Below are 20,963 nucleotides of genomic sequence, written 5' to 3'. Positions count from 1 at the left end.
ACAGTTGCATAAACAGCCAATTAGCAGTTAGTGAAGGAGCAATCATTCTTACTTTTTAATATCAACTTAGACCAATCAATGTTTTAATGTAACTGACTTAAAGCAGTTATGAACAGTCTTAAAGAAAACATTTTTATGACCAACTTGTAAGACTAGTTTTTACAGTTTATGCAACCGGCCCTCATGCAATGTGGTCATTTGCATAATGTGCTTAGACTAGTCTTACAAGTTGCTCATCTAATTTTTCAGTTACAAAAAGACATAGATTGGTCTAATTTGAATCTGAAAAGTAAGACTGATTAGCCCTAATTAATTGCTAGTTGGTCAGACTAGTTGTTAAGACACAGTCTCAGCTTAGCGGCTATGTTTATGCAATTGGCCCTACTAGTGACAATGATAAAATGGTATGTTTCATGTTTACTTTATATTAGAATGACTTCTTTTTAGTTTGCGTTCTCATAATGATCCTAACAGCTAGAACAGCAAATGTTGCAGTAAATGTGCCTTATACATTAACAGTCCAGTCTGCCCAATGCACATTATATGTCTCGGCGTCCAGACAGCTTTCAGACACTGATAATTTGATGTCCTTTATTGCTGTAGTGCAATATGAACCCTTGAGAGCTGGTTTTAGGTGCCATGAAGTAAAGCAAATGCACATTGTGAGCTGAGCTTTTTATGTCCACTGAACCACAGATTGCTGAAGCGTTGTAACTGTTGCTAGGATGTCCGGTGGCTAGAGCTTTTATCACCGTGGAAACATTGTTTTACCCATCCCCCTTTCTGTATCGATGTGTGTTTTTACTTGTTTCTCTTTTTAACTCGTCATTTGAAACAGATGTCACCAAAGCCAGCGTTTTTCACACGATCAGCAAACACTATGTTGGGTGCCTGGTTTTATGTTGTTCTTTGGATACATGGCTCAGTATGCCAAACATTAATTCCACATTCCAGATTATTTACTATGTGTATGGAGTCAATGGACAACAATATGCCTGGCATCCACATTACTATAGTAAATGTTTACTACTCCCTCAGTTTGTAAAAAACAGAAAACACATTTACAGTTACACACTTATAATGAAGTCTAGCCGTGATGCATACAGTATATCAGTGACCACATTGTGACTTTTTAATGTTATCGTAACCAGTCTGATAAATAAAACAGGCTGATACATTTAAGCCGGTAAATTATAGTCAAATGATCGAGATAAAATGTTTACTTGAGCCTGTTAGAATTATTATTATAATTTTTTTGGAAATTAGGCAGATTTTTGCAGTTAAATTAAAAGCAGTTTTGTAATATTCATTCTAAATGATATTTGGTGTAATTTGAAGCACTATAGATATAGATTTTTATGGTGAGCATTTTTTGATACAAATGTATTATATATACATTTCTACATAACTAATTTCAAGTAGTAATATTCAGTAGAACCACAAATCACTAGAGTAAAAAACAAAAACAAAAAAACATATTCTTTATTGACTGATTTGATTATAAACCCCTCCAAAGCCACTGTAAAAAGTGTGTATTGGAACTTTTTCACTGGGAGATTAAAGTGTCAGAGCCCAGACCTTCCCATAACACATTCCCTTGAGCCTGCGTTCTGATTGGCTGACATTCCAGAGGAATTCAGATTTCCAAAGGGGGCTCGTTTCCCGAAAAGATGGTGGAGAGAGAGAGAGAGAATGCTGTTACTAGGCCCCTAACTGCTCATGAAAATGGAAAAAAGTAACCACTGTCCCTCTTGTTAACCCCCCACCCACCTCTTTCATACTCCTTTCTTTCCAAAAGTGGGAGGGTCAGCTTGCCGCACAATGTGGCAGGCCTGAGCGGCGTGTTAGAATTCTTGTGGTAATCTCCACCACCGTGTGCAGGCCGAAACAGCACACAGATGGATGTAACAGGCAGGTATTGTTTGTATATCTCGATAAGGAGCTGAGATAGTGCCGGACACATCCTTGAGTCCTTCAGCTTGAGCGTCGTCCTTTCTGTTTCTGATTATTCTCTTCACAGGATGGGGTGACCTGCTTCAGAAACTGGCCTATTTCTAAGATGTCCCTATGGGCAACCAAGGTGAGAAGGAGCTGTTTTTGGGCTCCAAAAAGATGTGAAGTACTAGTTCTTTTAAAACAGCATGCCGTACGCTTCAGGCTCAAACAGGAAGTTTTGGACATCCGAGGCCCATCCCAAATGGTGCGCTAAGCCCACACTTTGGATATGTAATCTCGCATAGGTTGTTGGGGAGTAGTCGGAATCATAAAATGGGTCACGTTATGATCTTGTGGACTGATCAAACTAGCATTTTTAGAAAAGATAGGCAATCATGTTTGTGCCATTTATTTACTTTTTCCTTCTAAAAGAAGATTAGAATAAAAAAATCATTAATACCTTATAAGGTGATGTGAAATATGCCTTCCAGGAATCAGTTTGAATGTGTAACATATAGTGTTAATCCATTTTACAGTCACATTCCTGATCTTTGAAATGCACAGCAGAAAAGCTTTAAACAGCCAGTAAACTTGTGTGGAAACATGGGAATTATTCTCTGGCTGGCAGAACTCTGAATCCGAGGGTGTATATTGGCTCTGTCAGCAATTAACGTTTTATGATGCAGGCCTTGCTGTTTTAGGTTCGGCTGATGATCAAATGGATCTTGTTCCTATTCTGTTTTTCCATTTTTCTGCTGTTATTCCCTTTGCCTCTCTCTTTCTCTCTCTCTCCATACTCTCCCATGTTACCCTCCCCTTTTTTGTCCGGATGTTGTTTTACTCTAAAGTAAGGGTATTCCAAGCCTGGCTTTGAACTATAAAAGCTGTGGTGCTTCAGAGATGGCTGATATAGTGCCTCTATTGATCCCGTCTCCTGGCAACCTCTGACAACAGCTGAGCAAAGGACAGCGTTCCGAAATCACAAACAAGACTTTTCTTGTGCAAAGTTAAATATAGGCTTGCCCTGGCCTTGAGCATTCTGGGAGATTTGCTCTGTGTGTCTTGCAAAACTTGTGTAGATGGTACCAGGAAACCGGTATTATAACGTAAGTGTTGTTATAAGACAACTTTTTTTGTGTAATAGAAAAATCGCAGTCATAGCTATTTTGTTTGAGATTAGTTTTCATAGTTTGCTGACACTCATTGGTACAGAGTACCATCAATTATGCGCTATCACTACCAGGAATTATTTTTTGCATATCAGCCTCTTTTGTAATCTCTTCCATTTCTGCTTTATGACACTCTCACTAGACAAAGGCTGTTAGTCACTCAAGCCAACAATTTGGCTGACATTAAATTTCCATATTGTGGAACAAGTCCAAGACTGGTCAAATCCAGCCAAGACTGGTCAAAACGCCATATGACCGACATTTACTCTTGAATTTGCAATAGCTGGACCAAAATGCAGTTTTCTGACTAATTTTCCTAACTAAAGCAGCATAATTTAGGAGAAGATTGAGATCAGAATTTATTCCTTATTTAAAAATGTTATTTAAATGCAACTTTGACAAATAATTAAACAAATGTTGGTCTTTCCCCAGTCAAGTAAATATTAGCTAGTCCAGATTCTATTTCTATATATATATATATGTGTGTATATATATATATATATATATATGTATATATATGTGTGTATATATGTATATGTATATATGTGTATATATATATGTATGTATGTATGTATGTGTGTGTGTGTGTGTGTGTGTATTCATAAATCAGACTATTTATGTAATATTTTATGTAAATCATCTCATTTATATAAATCTATGTAATTTATATATTATTATATATTAGTTCTATCAGGAATTAACTAAAATGATGATGCAGACCTTGTTGTTTTATAATCTGCTGATAAACAAATGGCTATTTTATATTTTTCCACTGTTATTTCCTGTGCCTCTCTCTCTCTCTCTCTCTCTCTCTCTCTCTCTCTTTCTCTCTCTCTCTCTCTCTCTTTCTCTCATAATTTAAAACTAAATTATGATATATTATTGATATATTTATATGTAATATTTATAAAAATCAATAGAAATGTTATTTATTGATTGTATTTTAGTTCAATCAGCAATTAACCTACATTTATATTTTTTTTTTTTCACATTTTATATAGATAAAATATTTGTGTAATTTATTTTGTTTAAAATCTATAATGATTTTTATATAAATGTATAAGATGTATAAATTGTATTCCCATACATTTTATATGACATCTCATGTTTGTCAGTTCTCATGTTAATCACAAGGATTGCAGACTTACTGTGATTAATCTGAATGCAATTTGTATTCAACAATTTGAATCTCAGTTCTTAAATCGTGACTTACTGCCAATGGCAGAGAAGCATTGGGTCTGTTTATTGCGGGGGTTTAATGGAGACCCTGGCAGAGACTGCGGATATGTTGGAACAAGCAGGTGTTTGGCATATTTTATCCATGGCTCTTTGATGGCATGGAGTCCATTGTGCTAGACGTTCATTAACATACCAAAGCAAAAGGGAAATGCCAAAGTCCAATTAATCAACTGAGCAATGCAGCCGAGATGTTCTGCAGGATGCATATCGGCAGCTGAGCACAGATATTTGACGATAGTTTGACTGCTACAGTGGAATTGCTTTCACTCGTCTGGAAATGCAGCCTCATCCACTATCCAGGGGTTATAAATACTTCTCATGGCCCATTTTATAGATCATAATTTAGAGTGCTCACGTTCAGCATAACTTGCCCTGGTTGCCCCAGGGAAAAGACCCCTGTAGACACAAGTGGACCACTTATGTACCTCTTTGATGTATTTCCTGTTTGAAGTAACATCACACCTGAGCTTAATGTAATAACGCTGCTTTTATGTGAGATTGTGCATGTGCCCACTAGCATGATGTTGATAGGCTCTCCGGTTTTAGATTAGACTGAAGGACAGTAGACAGCATGCCAGAAAGTGCTGAGATTCTTGAGGAGTCTATTCTGCTCTGGCCTTGACAGTAATAAATTTAGTTCTCAGGGTTATATGAGAGTCCATGTGCGACACTAGCAGTTGTGTCTATACTTTGGTAAGCAGAAACTAGTCTTCAGTCAAACTATATTTGATGCTATCTTTGTATAATCCTGTCGATTAGCAGCATTCAGGGAGTTTTTGGGTAACCTCATTATTTTTACACATTAATTTGGTGACGCTATAGTGTAGAAATTACACACTTCACTTTTTTAAAGTGTAGTGATGTTGGAAGATCTTGAGTCTACAATATAACATCATAATGGCAATTTTGGTTGCATTGCGATGTACTCTAGTTCACTGGAAAACTGACATTCAATCATTTTAATGAAATTTGTCTAATATTTGGACCCAAACATTCTTTGAAATATCTTCTTTTGTGTTCTGCTGAAGAAATTCATACAGGTTTGGAATGGGTTACGGGGAGAGTAAATGATGACAGATTTTTTGGTGAATATGCCTTCAAGGCTTTCTACTAGTTCAGATAAGTAATATGCCAGAAACGAGTGGGTGGTCTGTTGACGTACTTACACCTTTTTTTATATTTGAGGCAAAACGTGTTTTAGACCATCAATACAAAATTGAGTAGTTGCTACAGAAATCTTGATTATCACAGGGGATAAAACCCTTTGAGAACATCTGTCTTGTGTATGATTAAGATTTTCTGAACATGTAGAATAAACTAGATTGAAATTGGGTCAAACCAGAAATGTGCTACATGTGAGATCCCACAAGTTCAAGAGATCATTGCTGGAACTGAACCCGGAAGAAAATTACTTCAAGTGCAAACAAATCAGAACAACATGTTGCTGGTCTTTTCTTCAGCAGCCATTAGTGTAGCTATGTTGTTCTTCTCTGTAATTGGAATAATTGCAAAAATGGAGGAAACAATTCCTCCAGCATGGGGAAAACAATTGTGGCCGTGATTGTATTGAACATGAGATTAGTTTGGGTCTTAATGCATTTTTGAATCCTGTTCCAAAAATCTTTTTATCTGCTTTATGTGCTTGAAGGGGTGGGAATTAACCAGATGTTTGCCGGTTCCTTAAAGAGTTACTTCACCTATAAATGAAAATTCTGTCATCATTTACTCGAACCATGTGACGTTCTTACCTCAGTGGAACACACAAAAAAATAAAAAATAAAATTAAATTAAAATAAAGGTCACACTTTAGATTAGGGTCCAATTCTCACTATTAACTAAACATTAACTATGACTTTTGCCTCAATAAATTCCTAATTACTGCTTATTAATAGTTAGTAAGGTAGTTGATAAGTTTAGGTATTGGGCAGGATTAAGGGATGTTGAATATGGTCTTGCAGAATAAGATGTGAATATGTGCTTTATAAGTACTAATAAACAGCCAATATCCTAGTAATATGCATGCTAATAAGAAACTAGTTAATAGTGGGAATTGGACCCTAAACTAAAGTGTTACTAAAATATTTCGCAGTGTCTGAGCTGCTCTTCATCATGCACTGAAAATGAAGTTGCATGGACCATTTGATACTTTTATAGTGCATTTTTTAGTGTAACAGCTATTTTACTTTCATTGCATGTAAAAGAGAAAAAACAAAAATAATGAAAGAATCTTCTTTCAATTGAACAACTGATGGAATGTGTTTATCCATTTCTAAATCTAAATCACACAAGGGCTTCTATAAACTGCATTGTCTTCCCAGGGATTGTGTAATTTCTTGAGATAAATGAACAACAGATATGTGACTCTTGCCCATATAAACAGAGATGGAACGTGTGAAATCCCTGAGGCTGTTACTGCTGGTGCTGGTGCTGGTTCAAACTGCTGGTTTTTATTCTGGGAAGAGATTCATGAGCTTGTTTGACTGTTGCTGCAGGAAATGCAGCATGACTGCCTGGGATTCAGGGAGCTTGATGTTAATGGTGTCTGGTGGCCGAGGGCCTCTTGCTTTCCAGGGGACGGCTAGATGATGTAAGAGCGGTGGAGCGCTTACAAGTGGCAAATACCCAAGAGCATCAGTAAACTACTAGGCCCCATGTAACTCAGTGATTGAAGTCCTGTCTCAGAGATTATGATGCAAGTTGAATGCATAGTATTTGGTGCTCTGTCAACACTTTCTTGTAAGTTGGAGACTTGGAGTGTTATAATAATAAGCTCCTAATGTCGGATGCTTCGCCATTTGCTGGTAATGTACTTCAGTGTTTAGTTTTATTTAGTGATTTTTATTGTAAAATGTAAAATTAGTGGTGTGTAACAGACCTCTGAAATAAGGAGGCAAAGTTTCCTTTCTGCTGTTGTTTTTTTTTCTTCTCCAATGTAAAATTTGCATTCCAGTTCCATATGAACACCCATTTAAGTGGGCGATTTGTTTACTCTGTAATTAGTCTGTTTCCACCAGTTTCACCCATTCAGGCCAATTTGTAGACTGAACAGGATAGGCAGGCAGTAGTGCATTGACAGGGTAATAAACCAACCACAGCACGACTGGAAGCATTGCCTCTTTTCATCTGTATTTTGCAATTTCTCCCCTCATATTCATGCTGGAGAATCTCTATGCAGTCCCTCCAGGATTTTGCGATTTTTTTTTTATTTTTTTATTATTTTTTGTTGAGGAGTCCAGAGCTGCAGAAGGCAACCAGTTACTTATAGTGCGGAGTTTTGCATGGCGTCCCCACTATGTATAGCTTCGCAATACAAAGTGACCATTCGAAAGGGAACTACTCGGTTACTGTCGTAACCCCAGTTCCCTGAGAGTAGGGAACGAGTATTGCGTAGCTGGCCACCGCCGCACTAACCTGGCAAGTTGTCGCTTCAGTCATTAAACCTGCTAAAACGCCGTTTTTTCAGGGACTAATATAGGCTAGGCCTCGCCCCCTTGGCGGGCTCTGACGTGTAATGGCGTGATGCTAGCTCATTGTCGCACACGAGGCGCCCGCGCCATTGGATGTGCAGTTGCCGCAGCACAGCCAATGAGTGAGCCAGACACTCACTGTGCTAGCTGTGCAGCTGCAAAATGCGTTTTACATTATAGGCTTCAGTAAATCGAGGAAAAGGAGTTTCCCCTTTTCCCGCAACATCTCCACGTAAAAATGCATTGAAACTTTAATTAAACTAGAGATATTCAGCGATCGTGGAATCGCGAAAAACTGGAGGGACTGTCTATGAGAACACAGTGAGCTCAAAGGAAGGGGAAAAATAGCCACTGCCTCCTTCTGAAAATTGGTCTGTGTTTACTTTATTAAATTGAGTGATTTATACACTATAGAGCTCATGAACCTGCATTCAAAAGTTTAAACACAGCTACCTATTCTTTATCATTATAAGATTCTCTATCTTTTAGAAATGTGAATTATGATGTGACTAAAAATGTTAAACAGATCGAATCTTATATTTGAGCTCTGCTCACTCTCTTTACTAACTTCATGAAGTGTCATGATTCCATCCATACATCCATTGAAAAAAAAAGCCCCTGTATTAAATGTTTGTATAATATTAATTAATTTTACTGCACTGTAGTGGAGACAAAGTCATTTTCATCATCTGGTCTTTTTCATGTGGTGTTTCAAAATCTGTTTGTATGTTCCTTGCTTTTCCATTGGCGCTTGCTTTTCTATTTTTTTGTCAGGCTGTGGTGTAGTCTAGCTTCTCTCCAGAGCTTCATAATAACTGCCATGTACAGCTCATGTGAGAGTTTTTTAATGATTGCCAAAATAACATAAATAGTTCTCACTCAGCCAAACAACAATACTAATGGAGTATCTTCAGACTCTCAAGTTGAAAGGACTAAATGTAACTGAAAATGTTTCTTACCAAACTTGGCATTATTGCAATAATTGCACAATCATTTAGACTCATTTTAAGTCTCATTCAAAGCAATAAACAGTCTAGGCCAGTGTGTCCAGAACACTGTTTCTTTGGCAGACTTCATCTCACTTAATGCGTTTGTTCTCCTAGTTTTCATTGCTTCATTAATTCACATTGTCACATCATCACAGAAAGAATGTCATTATGGGTGTTCACTGGTTGATGGTTTTGGCAGTTGGAGTCCATTCTGGCAAAAACTTGAAATACAAAACTCCAAACAGCAGCAAAATAATCAAGGATCTTTCTGTACTACTACCCAAGCACCTAATGTACCTTTCAGTGAACTCTGTACACTCATGAAGGCTTAACTCTAACTCTGATATTACATCTAAAGTGACTATGAGCATGAGTATTTCATAAAACAATGCCCAAAGAGCTGTTGGTCTATTGCACATCAACCGAAAAGAAACGTGGTTTTAGAGGAAGAGCAAGTTATTGCATATTTTGTCTCAGATGTTGCCATTGTGTGGTGTTGAGCTGTGGCCGTCGTGAGTTCCTGTCCGCAGCTTGAGGTCCTTCCGATTGTCCTCATTCTGTGGTCTCAGTGTGGGAGCTGTGGTTTGTCTCGGTTTGTTCCATCACTCCAGCAGACATTGTTTGTTTGAATATTTTATTTTTCCACTTGTACTTTTCTGTTTGCACTTGTGGATTGCACACACATTGATTCATACAATTACTTTCTGCTGTCAGATCTATCTGTCTGTCTGTTTGTCTGTCTGTCGTTATGTCTGTCTGTCTGTCTGTCTGTCGTTATGTCTGTCTGTCTGTCGTTATGTCTGTCTGTCTGTCGTTATGTCTGTCTGTCTGTCTGTCGTTATGTCTGTCTGTCTGTCGTTATGTCTGTCTGTCTGTCGTTATGTCTGTTTGTCTGTCTGTCTGTCTTGTCTGTCTGTCTTGTCTATCGTTATGTTTGTATGTCTGTCTAAATAATGCTGTATCTGTCTGTCTGGCGTTATGTCTGTCTGTCTATCGTTATGTCTGTCTTGTCTGTCTGTCTGTCTGTGTCTGTCTATCGTTATTTCTGTATGACTGTCTAAATAATGCTATATCTGTCTGTCTGTCGTTATGTCTGTCTGTCTATCGTTATGTCTGTCTGTCTGTTGTTATGTCTGTCTGTCTGTCTGTCGTTATGTCTGTCTGTCTGTCTGTCGTTATGTCTGTCTGTCGTTATGTCTGTCTGTCTGTCTGTCTATCTGTCGTTATGTCTGTATGTCTGTCTATCATAATATTTCTCTGTCTATCCTTGTCTGTTTATTCCTTATGTCTGTCTGTCTGTCTGTCTGTCTGTCTGTCTGTCTATCTGTCTGTTTGTCTGTCTGTCGTTATGTCTGTCTGTCTGTCTGTCGTTATGTCTGTCTGTCTGTCGTTATGTCTGTCTGTCTGTCGTTATGTCTGTCTGTCTGTCTGTCTGTCTGTCTTGTCTGTCTGTCTTGTCTGTCTTGTCTGTCTGTCTTGTCTATCGTTATGTTTGTATGTCTGTCTAAATAATGCTATGTCTGTCTGGCGTTATGTCTGTCTGTCTATCGTTATGTCTGTCTGTCTGTCTGTCTGTCTGTCTGTCTGTCTGTCTGTCTGTCTGTCTGTGTCTGTCTATCGTTATTTCTGTATGTCTGTCTAAATAATGCTATATCTGTCTGTCTGTCGTTATGTCTGTCTGTCTATCGTTATGTCTGTCTGTCTATCGTTATGTCTGTCTGTCTGTCTGTCTGTCTGTCTGTCGTTATGTCTGTCTGTCGTTATGTCTGTCTGTCTGTCGTTATGTCTGTCTGTCTGTCGTTATGTCTGTCTGTCTGTCTGTCTGTCGTTATGTCTGTCTGTCTGTCTATCTGTCGTTATGTCTGTATGTCTGTCTATCATAATATTTTTCTGTCTATCCTTGTCTGTTTATTCCTTATGTCTGTCTGTCTGTCTGTTATGTCTGTCTGTCTATCGCTATGTCTGTCTGTCTGTCTGTCGTTATGTCTGTCTGTCTGTCGTTATGTCTGTCTGTCTGTCTGTCGTTATGTCTGTCTGTCGTTTTGTCTGTCTGTCTGTCTGTCTGTCTGTCTGTCTGTCTATCGTTATGTCTGTATGTCTGTCTATCATAATATTTCTCTGTCTATCCTTGTCTGTTTATTCCTTATGTCTGTCTGTCTGTTGTTATGTCTGTCTGTCAAAAGTCTAATATCCATCTATCTGGATTATTTTTTACTGTCTATCTGTGTGTGTTATGTATATCATTCTATTTGGCAATCTTAAAGTTTATTATCCATCTATCTGTATTACTGGTCTTATCTGTTTGTCATTCTGTCCGACTGTTGGTCTGTCTGTCGTTCGTTTGTTCTGTCTGTCTGAATATTGCTAAATCTGTCTGTCTGTCTGTTGTTCTGTCTATCTGTCAATCTTAACGTTTAATATCCATCTATCTGTATTATTTTTACTGTCTTTAATTGATGATTGAGGGAATGCTCTAATGGTATTGCATCCAGCTCTTTTTTTTTATTACCACTTTGGTCCAGAGGGGGGCACTGGATGTAAACATTTTCCCTTCAATCGTGCAGTCTCTGAAGCAGGCCCGAGGGCAGAGAACTGAAGTCATGTCTTGATTGCATTTACCGGCTGCACACTGGTCAGTCGGCTCCCTGAAGTCAGTCTGATATTTACAGCAGTGTACTTCCAGCGCTCTGAGGCTGAATAGCTGTTTAGTGTGCAAGCTGATGTGTAGGCCTATACCTCAGCTTAGTAATAGGTTAGTGCCTATTAAAGGGCTAGCAGAGTAGAGGTAAAGATTTAGGAGTGTGGTGAAAGCAGGAATCATGGAAAGAAGTAATTGTTTGATTAATTTGGTCAAGGTGATTTACATAAAACTGGACACTTTACTCCCAGTTCCTTCTGTTTTATGGCCTCCACTTTAAGGCATTATGAAATCAAAATATTCTCTGTTTGCTTTCTTAAATAGTGTTACTTGTCTTAGTATGCATAACTCATTAGAGCATGTTATTCTAAAATAATAATAATAATAATGTTTGTTTTCATAATTAATATTTTAAATTTAACGGGTTCCCACCTGGAAATAGAAGGAAAATTTAGAATTGTGATTTCCTCTAGGTCTACAAATATTTGTTGAATACTGTCTTAAAACGTCATGTAGTATGAGGTTTTCTAGTTATGCTCAGCCCAAAACAATGATCTCTATTAATTCGTGTTTTTAATCATTTGTATCAAGTAATCACAGATAACTGGAAAAGGTGTGCAAACCCTGACTGTAGCTTTCTTGACTTCATGTTGACATAACCACACTGCAAAAAATCTATTTTTTTGTATGTATTTTGTCTAATTTTCCAGTTAAAATAACTAAAAATCCTTAAAGGGTTAGTTCACCCTAAAAAATAAATTTAAGTAACCATTTACTCAACTTTGTGTTATTCTAATAGTGTATGCCCTTCTTTCTTTTTCGGACCACAAAAGGAGAATGTTTAGAAAATGTCCTGCTCGTGCTTGTCCATATAATGGCAGTGAATAGGGACCAGTATCAAAGCATTAAAAGTATCACAGAATGGTCCCATGGTATTTGTGTCGTATATTGCAAGTTAAAACCAAATTAAATACTCATCAAGAAGTAATTTTTTGGAGTACAAAATTGAATGAGCAGGGCAAAATATTAATAAAAATATAACAGCTAACTTCGATCCAATCCAATCCTAATGGTTAAAATCACACCCTGTCCTACGTTAATTATGTCATTATGTGTGAGATCTCTTAATTGTCTCATGTTGTAAGAGGACTTATTATTTATGGGGGATCCTTTTTGTCTTTTTTTCATTTTTGTCTTAAGTGACAAATTAGAACCATAAGACAATTTTACACTGACTTTATAATGACAGTGACTTGGCTAATGAATGCCATGACTCATATTTCAAGACGTTGTGACGTTATGTGTTTTTGACGGTTACCAAAAGTTTGGTTCCACTGTTTCTGTTTGCTTTTATATCTCTGGAGAGATAAACGTTTCATTTGATGTCTTCATGTAAAGCAGGCAGCATCAGTACACAGAGGCGTCCATCACTCAGACACAGCTCAACTTAATGGCCCTCCTCTATATTCTCCTTTAGCTTGACTCCGAGTCTCAGGTGGCATGTAGCAACTGCACTATGGGTAATAATATCAGACCTCTTATTACCCACATTTATTCCAGTGCAGAGCTCTTCTGAGAAGCCGAGCAGACAGATTTACACCAGCCTCTCCATCTCATCCTCTCGTCCTCTCTTGATGAGAAAGTTCACACTGAGGTCGAGTGTCTGAGCATCAGGAGAGAATGAAAGTGGCTCCTGCCGCCTCCCCCGGCTCCTTCCATTACTCACCAACCCTCCTACAAAGACCCAGAATGCAACAGACCTGATCTCTTCCCTCTCACTGGAGAAATATTCTGTCACTAAGCTGCCAAGACATCAACCCCCCCATCCATTAGCTCCCACTCAACGAGAGACGCTTCGGATCAAGACTCTTACTCTCTTTAGCACTTCTGCTATTCAATTATTCCCTCTAATCTTTTAACTTTGTAGTTCTAATTGTGTCTGCTCTCGAAGTTCGGAGAAGCACTGACGACGGCAGGTAATGCTGATCTGCAACTTTTTGGCTTGTCATTTTGCTGTTGGAGTTATGAAAGTTTGTTTGAAAGGGATAGTTCACCCAAAAATGTCATTATTTACTCACCCTCATGTTATTTCAAACCTGTATGACATTTGTGCTGTGTTCACAAAACTCTTTTTCTTGGCTGTCAAGCTACAGAAAGGACAAAAACCATTGTAAAACTATAATAAAAGTGGTCCACGACTCTTGTGAGGCCATATGATAACTTTGCGCCCATTCGCCCTCCACTTATTTGCCCTTACAAACCAATGCTGTTTGATGCCATTGATACTAATCTCTGCATCTGTGACATTTGAGAGGTACATTATGCAATTGTTATTGCATAAGGACTTTTATTTCTGTCTTTTCTTTACACAAGCTATCAAAAGACTTAGAACATAGTGAGCGAGTCGTTTATAGTCTCTTTTGTAGAGCTTGACAGCTCATGATCACTATTGTATATGCTTTTGTTGCATAGAAGAAAGCAGTGTGACAAGTACAGGTTTGGAACAACATAAGGGTAAGTATTATGACAACTTACTTTTTATCCAGGAATTTGAAAAAAAAAAAAAAATTAAACAAATTTGTTTCAACAAAAATATTAAGAAGCAATACTGTTTTCAACATTGATAAGAATTCTTTCTTGAACAGCAGATAAGCATATTAGAATGATTTCTGAAGACTGGATTAATGATGCTGAAAATTCAACTTTGCCATCACATGGTATAAATTACTTTTTAGAATATATTCAAATAGAAATCATTTATTTGAAATTGTAATAATATTTCACAATATTACTGTTTTTACTGTATCATATAAATGCAGTCTTGGTGAGCATAAGATACTTCTTTCAAAAACATAAAAAATATATACAGTATATGTTTGCTGACTCCAAACTTTTGAACGCTAGTGTAAATGACAATTCATTAGGTTTTTACAAAATAGAAATAGGGAATGGGTCATTTTATGAGGTTTCTGAGAAAGAAGTTTTTTTGGAGCTGAATGTTCTGCCTAGATATAAAAATAAACAGCATGGTGGTTTGTTATACGTACAGTATTGCATGAATCAGTTACCTTTATTGTGATGGGTGCATATAAATCATTTTTAAAAAATAGTTTCCGTCTCTGTTTGAGAGGTTATTGACATTTGGTTCTCAGAAACAAGGATTTCATCAGGAAGGTGAGATGTTCTTGTGTGGCTCGTAAATCTCATTATATCACCGGCTAGTGTTGTCGTAGAGGTCAGAGGGTCAAATGCCTTGTCAGAGCACTGCAAACATGTTAACAGATTGGATTTTTAACTGAGGGTGTGTGAAGGGACAAACTTCCTGTTCGGTCTTCAGTTGTGTCAGCCTGTATGCAGAATTCCTTATAGCTAAGTATACATTTATTTAGAACAATAATGGGAAAAAATGGGAACTACTTAGTGTGCATATCTGTCAAGCTACAAAAAGGACATAAAACCACCATACATTTAGCATGAAAGTGCCCCCAAATCAGTTTTGTGTAAGACCAAAATGTAAGTTATCTGTTTCTTTTAATGCACAGATAACAACTTGAATAGTTTTAAAGCATGCACAAATTTTGACACATTTTAAGTCACTAGTTTCTGTATTCATCGGTGTATAGCGAGCACACCTGTTACTAATATTAATAAATGCTTTAGAAATATTTTACATGATTAGTTCATGCTAACTAATGTAGTTAACTAATGTAAATAAATGAATCCTTATTGTAAACGGTTAACTTGTTTTTTATGCTGTTTTAGGTCATTTTTTTGGAGCTTGACAGATGTGTCTATGTACTTTTTGTTGAACAGAGCTCAAAGATATAAATCAGATCAGATCAAAATCAGTTTCACAGAAAACTATAACATACAGGTTTGGAAGAATGTGAGTGTGAGTAAACAGAATTTTCACCTTTTGGTGAACTATCCCTGTAATTTAATATATGCGTTCAATATAATTTTTTTTGAGCTGCTCAAGGCATGTTTGCACTGTAATTTACACCTCACTGTAGTTTTCATTCCTAAATCACAAGAGGTTATTTGTGGGGAGGAGTTGGCACCCCCCTTCTTTTTCCCCTTTTCTCTCGAAACTCTCCAGCATGTCATTTGAAGAGCAGTCCTGACTTGCAGAATCAGATGCAGTTATCTGTAGAACATGCAAACTCTACTGGCTGTGATTCAGTTCAACAGGAGCTTTTGAAGTGAAGACTTCCAGCAGTTTCTGAAGTCAATCGTTCTGAAGGCCGTGAGACCCAGAGAGCATGTCAGGGGCAGTGAGGAGAATTCTGGGGAGGAGGTGGTACTACTACAGACTTCTGGGCCGGTCCAGGCATAGACAGAATGTTCTGTCACGGAGATGCTGCCGCACTGCTATCAAGGGTGATTTCATCTTTCTCTGTCTATCTTGGATGAAAAGAGTGCTTTGCTGGGGTTACAGAGGGTGCCATTGTACTCTTATGCATTCGTGACATTTTTCATTTTCTGATCATATTGACTTAATATCCATCGTATAATAGAATTTGCCCTAGAGAGTGATGGAAATCTAAGTGCTCTGAGGAACTGACAGAAATGTTTGACTGATTATAGTTTTCAATCAGAATAGAGTGTGCGTTTGGTGTCTGAGTAAAATGGTGCCCAGGTTTCAGATATTCCTCCTTTCTTTGATCTGTGCTTAAAGGTTTGGAACATGTCGTGATACTTTTATAATTTTAAATCAAGTGACACTGCAGGCAACATTTGAAGGGACCAGGTTTATAATCCATAAAAATGTCCTCTTCAGTAGGTCCTCAAATTGGCATGTAAACTGTATTTGATAATACCATTAATACACTTATAATAATAGCTAATGAGGCACACACTAATCAAATGTTGCTCAAATGTTTTATTAAACAGGAAGTTATGCAATTGACAAGACTGAATGCAAAAAAAAAATATTTGAAAAGCATTTATTTCTTCTTCGCAAACAGTACAAAATACTGATAATGCTTAGAATAATTAAGATAATTATTTTGTAGTTCAACAGCCAAATAATGGCTGATTAATCAGTTGATATATTGGTTTCACAAGAGCAAACCTTTCCTGGTCTTTGCTTTGAGGCTATAGTGGGAATATTGTCTTATATTGAAAGTAATCATATGTTAAAGATATTATAGATAAGACTACAAGAATTGGTCTCCAGAAAGAACAGAGGGGATTATAAATTTCATCTGGTCTACATTGATGGGACATTGTGTGATTGTTGGATTATATTTTTTAGTTTAGCAACCGTTAAAAATAGTTGAGTCAGTGCTTTATCAGTTTCCAAACTCCTCCTTTTAGGACCACCCACAAAATCGAAATTTTTCACAAAAAGTCACCAAATATGAAAAAGTACACACAGGTTTGCATATTTGTATATTTGAAAAATAATAATAAATCCTTTTAAAATTAGGTTGGTCACCTTAAGTGTGGCAAAATAAGGGACACCCATCCCATCTCTCCCTACTCGTCTGAATTGATCAGTGTTACTCTGAATCTTTTGCCCTTTAGAAGCACAGACTTGGCTATCACCGCCCGCATGCTAGTCAGACAGTTCACCGTGAGCAAATGAAAATGCTTTTCGGAAAACTGCAGTTATATACAGTAACTATATATATTCATCTTTAGTTTCTGGACAGACCCAATGATATTTTTTTTCCCATTCAGCTCTTTATTTGGAGAGTCTCTTGCTTTGGGTTAATTCACCCTAAAATGAAAATTAAGTAATCATTTACTCACCCTGCTGTTGTTCTAATACCGTATCCCCCTCTTGAACGACGAAAAGAGAATTTTTAAAAAATGTCCCACTCGTGCTCGTCCACATAATGGCAGTGAAACAGCAACCAGCATCAAGCTTTTTTAAAAAAAGCAAACAAAAAAGTATCACAAAATGGTTTGATGCTACACATGCTATATATTACAAGTGTTCTGGGGGTATACAATAGGTTTGGGTGACAAACAAACTGAAATTGAATGTATTATTTAACAAAAATCCTGACCTTGGCCGTTGGTCTTCTGTGCATGGCTGCGTGGCGTGCGCGTTCATGAGACTCTATTAGTGTGTCAGTTTACAAATCAGGACTAAGAAAAAACATGACATGTTTCCTTCCATATCCATGTTTTTAAAAATGTTGATACTTGGAGCAAAAGTATTACTTTTAAATCACTTCACCTTCACTATGAGTTAACCTGAAGCAGGAATAATGTTTTTAAAGTTCTGCTGCTGTAAGAATATATATCCATTTTTGCTGTAACCCTTCAGCAGTATTTCGCTGCTTCGGCTGAGTTCATAAACAAGTGTTTTTCCTTTTTTTCTTATGGTGAATCGAAACTTCCCAAATATACAGCCTCCAGGGGCCTTTTCTTCTTCCTGCACTGATTGAGCACAGATAAGTAAGTGTGTGTGTGTGTGTGTGTGTGTGTGTGTGTGTGTGTGTGTGTGTGTGTGTGTGTGTGTGTGTGTGTGTGTGTGTGTGTGTGTGTGTGTGTGTGTGTGTGTGTGTGTGTGTGTGTGTGTGTGTGTGTGTGTGTGTGTGTGTGTGTGTGTGTGTGTGTGTGTGTGTGTGTGTGTGTGTGTGTGTGTGTGTGTGTGTGTGTGTGTGTGTGTGTGGAAGAAGACAGCAAGAGGTTCAGAGAATACTGAGGAAACTGCCACCTCCAGGCTTCAACATAACACTATTTCCATAAAAGATTTTTATCCCCAATTTCTCCTCTCTCCAAGACAATCCATTCCTTAGTGTATGCTAAGTATTAAACTTTGGTGCTTAACTTGACCCACGTGTGATACCGTAGGTCATGCAGCTTGTTGAGGAGAAGTGTAATATAACCAAATCCCATTGACTCATACCAAAGAAGTAACCCCAATCAAGATGTCATAGAGACTTTCAGGTATTTTTTCTGAAATACAAGACAAAATACTGACTAAGCAAATTATTAAATCAGTGGGTAAATCTGTGCTGAATTTCTTTTGAACTACTGTTCAGCAAATTCCTTTCATTCCGTTTCAAATTCTAATTCAGCTTCCTGCGGGGTGTGGACAACTCAATTTAAATGCACATTGAATTAAATGGGAACCAATTCTACAATTCCGAATTTATCACAATCCTGGCAACCACCCATACACTTGCAACTTTAGTTTTTAAGAGAGCACCCTATCATTTAATTTCTCTTCTTTCTTTTCAAAGAGTTATTAGTGCAGTCAGTATTTTTCTAATCTTCAAGTATGCAGTAATAAAATAAAGTAAAAACTTCAATATCTTGTGTATTCTTGTTTTACAAAGTGATGGCAGATATTTTATGTAGAAACGCTGCACTGTTCAAACTTTGCTCAAACTCTTGTGGTGGTGTAAGTTCAGACAGTTGATGAGATTGATAAAGGCCCGCTGAGATGAAAGGTTTTGTGGAGCTGGCGAATGTGAGCTGATGGCTGACGTGAACGATCTGCAATCTGTCAGGCCTTTAGCTGCAGTTCTCGATTTAAGACGAAAAAAAATCTTTGATTTGACATCCAGAGGCTCGAGAAACAGGTGCAGTCGAGAGTTTGGCTCAGTGTTGGTTTTCCAGAACAAATAGAGCAGACTGCTCAGTGATTGACACTTCAACACAAACGTCAAAGCAGCATTTACCATCCACTCTATGTGTTTCTGTACGTCAAGGCATTCAAGGCCTGGGTATACTTCATTTTCCGCGTTCCATTCTGTCTTGCACACAGTCATGTCCACATAACTTTCAAAGTATACTCTCAACCGCAGATGAGCACGGATTGACATGTTCGACACATGCACAGTACAATTTCTTTTCTATACTCTACAGATGTTACGCACTACGCAGTTGTCCATGTCTGTCGCCATGGTTACTATGGCAATACAAGCGGAAACCAGGGATAACGTGGATATTACGTCATTGACAGGCGACAAGTGAACAGGGACGGGCACTTTTTAAAATTGTGAATTTCTCTGAATTTACAAATTCTTGGAAACATTTAGTATAATGGAAGTACACAATTGAAATAAATATATTACACTGTGCAAGTGGTTTTTGGATATTTTCATACAAAATTCTTGCATATTGTAACTTTAAGTGCATTTGAAACATTGCTTGTAAAAACTTTAATTGGCTAAGTAGGCTATAATTTCAATGTAATCACATTCTGCTAAATAGTCTCGGGTATCAAAATCAATTATCTGTGTTGTCTATTCCTTTGACACATCTTTAATCATAATCATGTCTATCATAATCAGCGAGCAGTAGCTATACCTGCCAGTCACCTTACGTTACCCTGATACTGACCCTGATGAAAATATCAGCATAAGTTATTTAGCTTTTTATGTTATCGTCTTTGCTTTTAAACCTTGAGAAGAGCGTCACTGCCAAATAAGTAAAAAAAATATTGTTTCCCTGGCCTTCGTCTTACCAAACTGAAGTACCTGCAAAGACTCATCTCTTGCTGCGACAAGTCGAGCCCGACCTGAAGAAAGGAACGTGCATTTAGATTAAGAGTAAATGAGACAAGTCTGTGAGTTATAGCCTGCTTGAATGCTAAATGAGACCGTAGCACTTCTATGTAATTTCCTGGAATGACAAAGTCCTCTGTGAGATCAGATGGAGGACGGTGGCACCCCGGTGAAGACGTCTCTTATACAGCTGGGCCATGCGTCTTGTTCAGTGCAGATTAATAGGGCCGTTAGCACCACACATTTCTGCTGTAATTCTCTGGCAAATGGCCCAACATCTGGGGCCAAACTGATTAACTTAAATGGAATTGTTGTTATATTGTTGGTTAATATAAAGTTACTGGGGCCACAATTTTCGTTAAACGGATTATCAAAATCACGAAAAATCCCATCGACTTTCATTGAGGGTGTCAAGACTTACTACAACAAGACTTATTGAGTATTGAAGCTGTCTATCATTAGTAGAGAGCTTAATGACTATCATAGGGCAACATGCTAAAGCACGTTATCAACATGCTAATTCATGCTAGCAATATGTTAATCATGCTAAAAGTATTTTAATCATTTTAACTACATGCTAATTCATCTTAGCAACCTGCTAAAACATGTTAGCAATGTGTTAAAACATACTAGCAGTGTGTTAAAACATGCTAGCAACATTCTATTTCATGCTAACAATGTGTTAAAACATGCTAATTCATGTCAGCAACATGCTAATTCATGCTTGTAATGTGCTATAACTGTTAATAAGCTAGTAGAATGTTAAGATAGGGTGACCATACGTCCTGTTTAACCAGGACATGTCTGGCCAGGATTTCGAGATCGCCCACATCAACCGATCACTTGTTTAGCGTTCATGTAAACACTATATTCAGATTCACCAATCGGAATGAATTCAGTCCTATTGAATCAAAAGGTGTGCATGTAAACAAAATTAATGGCGACGAGAAAGCAAAAGCCGAATCCCGGATATTTTGGGCGATATCGAAATCCTGGCCGGACATGTCCTGGAAAAAGAGGACGTATGGTCACCCTAGTTAAGACATGCTAACAAG

At 37.6% G+C, this 20,963-nt stretch overlaps 1 protein-coding gene across 4 annotated transcripts in view; it reads left to right on the top strand.

Moving 5' to 3' along the window:
* Positions 1-20,963, top strand: part of dab2ipa (DAB2 interacting protein a) — a 116,996-nt gene that overhangs the window by 10,033 nt on the left and 86,000 nt on the right. The window contains exon 1 of one of the 4 annotated variants that reach the window (XM_081348385.1): positions 2,072-2,080. The exons of the other annotated variants lie outside the window; for them this stretch is intronic. The gene's annotated coding sequence lies outside the window, so the exon portion shown is untranslated. Of the gene's footprint in view, positions 1-2,071; positions 2,081-20,963 lie in introns of those variants that run through there. 4 annotated transcript variants of the gene reach the window in all.

The sequence above is a fragment of the Scardinius erythrophthalmus genome (genome assembly GCF_964197995.2).
Source record: "Scardinius erythrophthalmus genome assembly, chromosome: 20".
Lineage (NCBI taxonomy): Eukaryota > Metazoa > Chordata > Actinopteri > Cypriniformes > Leuciscidae > Scardinius > Scardinius erythrophthalmus.
The sequence above is the reverse complement of the archived record's forward strand: the minus strand, read 5'-3'. Positions and strand labels throughout refer to the sequence as shown.